Below are 3,257 nucleotides of genomic sequence, written 5' to 3'. Positions count from 1 at the left end.
CCAACCAATTGTTTGATCACTCGACCTACTAGCCCTAATAGCGATTCCACGACCTTGCTCGATCCTCACAATCCCTTGGGACGATCCCTACTCACTCTTGCTACGTTAGTAGTAGTGATGGTAGTGGTTTTTATAAATTTAAACTTGACCTAAAAGGCTTTTCTTGAACTGCACATTCACTACATCAATTTGGCGTGTAAGAATGCCTTTTAACCGTTAAATTTTGGCGCCGTTGCCGGGGATTGATTGATTAGATTTGGCAACGTCAGAATTGTGGAATTTATTAGGATTAGTACTCTTTTGATCGTGTCTTTACTTTACTTCTAATTTTCTTTTTGGTTACTTATTGTGTTGTTCTTACTTAACTAGGTGCATTGTTGGAGAGGAAGCAAGCAAATGAGCATTCAAGCTAAGCAAAGAAGAGAAAAAAAAAAAAATTGCTAAGCTAAGCTTTAAATTTGGAGTTGAAGTGCTAAAGGACCTTTGTGAGACTTTCTTTACTCAATCCCTTAGTTAAATCATCGGCCCGCGTGGAGGCTTATTTTTAATTGTTCTTGCACCATTGTTGTTAAAGCATGGGAGTATGAATTAAGTGTTTGTGGAAGAAGTCTAATTGCATTTTTGTGCAGGCATAGTGTTTGTCATTATTTGTGCTTGTTGTGTTTTGCATTGTGCATGCATGGATGTCGTTCATTGAGACCAACTCTTGTCCCTCTTGATTTGCATCTTGAATCTATCGTTAGAAATCCTAGGGGAAGAGGAAGTTCAAATAGAGCCAATCTATCAATGGATGACCATAATAATGATCATGTTGAGGACCTTGGTCATATAGACCAACAAGGTATCCTTCATCCTAATGTGCATAATGAGAACATACAAGTACCATTAGGCATGCCTAGGCCATTCATTCACCAACCACCATAACAACAAGGCCAAGTTCCATATGGAATGCCAAGGCCAATGTATGCACCACAACCTCCCATCATTAATCAAGGAATTCAAAACCAAGGTGTTCATGTTGCACCTTAAGTAGCTAATCCACCTCTTGCTTTAAGAGACCATTATGTGCCTAATGAGTATAATGCACCTACATGCATCCAATTACCTCTATTCAGAGTACACATTATGAAATTAAGCCACAAACCATTCAAATGCTTCCTAACTATCATGGACTTCCAAGTGAAGAACCTTACAAGCATTTGGATGAGTTTCTTGAAGTATGTTCCGCCATAAAATATACGGACATGCCGGAAGAGGTTTTAAGACTTAAACTTTTTCCATTCACCTTAAAAGACAAGGCAAAGTATTGGTTTAACAATCTTAGTCCTTTTTTAATCACTTCTTGGGTAGAAATGCAACAAGAGTTCTTGAAGAAGTATTATCCGGTTTCTAAGACCAATGCCATGAGAACCTCAATTCGAGAATTTTCACATAGGGATGGTGAAACGTTTCATGAGGCATGGGAAAGCTTCAACGAATTGCTTAAGAAGTGTCCACATTATGACATGCCCAAATGGCAATTAGTTCAATATTTCTTTAAGAGCTTATCAGACAACTATAAGGGTATGGTTGATGCTTCCATGGGTGGCTCATACGGTGATAGCCATGAGGATAACGTGTGGCGTCTTTATGAGAGCATGAGTGAAAATTCTTTGCATAGAACACTATCATCCAAGAATGGTAGAAATTCACAAGGTAAGAAGAGTGTTGGCTTACATCAAGTCGCCATTCAAATGAAATAGCCACCGAAATGAAGTCTTTATCTCAAAGGTTTAATTAATTTTTGATTAACCAAAACTCGGCGAACCAAGTATCTTCCTTCCCTAACCATTCTCATCGTGCATCAAATGAAACATGTATGACTTGTTCTAGTGTTCTTCATTCTACTTCTCATTGTCCTCATGGACAAGTGCAAAATGAACCTAATGAACAAGTCAATGCAGTTTTTGTGAACCAAGGGAATAATCCTTATGGCACTCACTATAATCCAAGTTGGAAGAATCATCCGAATTTCTCTTGGAAAAACCAAGGAGAGGGCTCAAACCCTTTCCAAGGCGGTTTTCAAGGGAAATACATTCCACCTCCACTTCAAAACCAAGGATCCTAAGGTTATAGACCTTATCAATCACAAGGGAATCAATTTGCTAATTCTCATTTTCCCAACCAATCTTATTCCCAAGGTAATACTAGAAGTCCCGCCTTTGAAGAAAAAGTTTTGAATGCTTTGGGCAGTTTAGAAACTAACACTCAATTGCTTCATTCTCACTCTCAATCTATTGCGAAGCTAGAAACCCAAGTAGGGCAAATAACAAGCACTCTCAATGCAAGAGAGAAGGGAAATATGCCCATTAATGCCCCACCTAAGCAACAATGTGTTGTGGAAACCCATTCCTCATCGGAAGGCCACACCATTGAACATGTTAATGCGGTGACTACCTTGCGGAGTGGTAGGGTTGTGGACAATCAAGTTGGAATGTCCAATGAAGAGAGTGAACCGGTGCAACCTCAAGTTGTCACCCATCCCGTTTCACATCCCATTCCTCCTTCATTGATTCCAACTTGATAAATGATGTTAAAAATGTTTTGTTGAAAAATGATTTGAAAACTTCTTGTGTTGAAGAGAGTTCAAAAGAAAATTCTGAAAAAGTGTTTGAACCAAAGGTTCCATTTCTGGATGCCTCAAAAGGATTCATTTCAAAAGACAAGCAAAAGGCAAAAACCAATGATATCATGGAAATGTTTAGGCATGTGAAAGTTAATCTTCCACTATTGGATGCAATCAAGCAAATTCCGGCTTATGCCAAATTCTTGAAAGACTTGTGCACCCAAAAGCGGAAGAACAAGAGCCAAGCACCAAGAAAAGTGGTTTTGACCGAGCAAGTAAGCTCAATTTTGCAACAAAACACTCTTCCAAAGTTTAAGGACCCTGGTTCATCCACTACATCATGCATTATTGGTGATCATATTATTAATCGAGCACTTCTTGACTTAGGAGCAAGTGTTAACCTTCTTCCATACTCGATTTATGTCAAATTGGGCCTAGGTGAATTGAAATCGACGTCGGTAGTTTTGCAACTTGCCGACCGATCCATTAAGAAGCCTAGGGGTATAATTGAGGATGTTTTGATAAAGATTGATAAATTCTTCTTCCTAGTTGATTTCGTTGTCATCGACACGGAACTGGTCCCTAATCCTAAGAGCCAAATTCCTGTTATCCTTGGCCGTCCTTTCTTAGCAACCGCTAATGCCAACATCAA

At 39.1% G+C, this 3,257-nt stretch overlaps 1 pseudogene; it reads right to left on the bottom strand.

Annotated features, from left to right (window-relative positions):
* Positions 1-1,408: 1,408 nt before the first annotated feature.
* Positions 1,409-1,507, bottom strand: LOC132283192 (small nucleolar RNA R71; annotated as a pseudogene).
* Positions 1,508-3,257: the final 1,750 nt, after the last annotated feature.

The sequence above is a fragment of the Cornus florida genome, unplaced genomic scaffold, assembly GCF_030987335.1.
Source record: "Cornus florida cultivar Cherokee Brave unplaced genomic scaffold, ASM3098733v1 CherokeeBrave_3.0.0_Hap2_Chr01, whole genome shotgun sequence".
In the NCBI taxonomy this organism is placed as follows: Eukaryota; Viridiplantae; Streptophyta; class Magnoliopsida; order Cornales; family Cornaceae; genus Cornus; species Cornus florida.
This window is presented reverse-complemented; position numbering and strand designations above follow the sequence as displayed.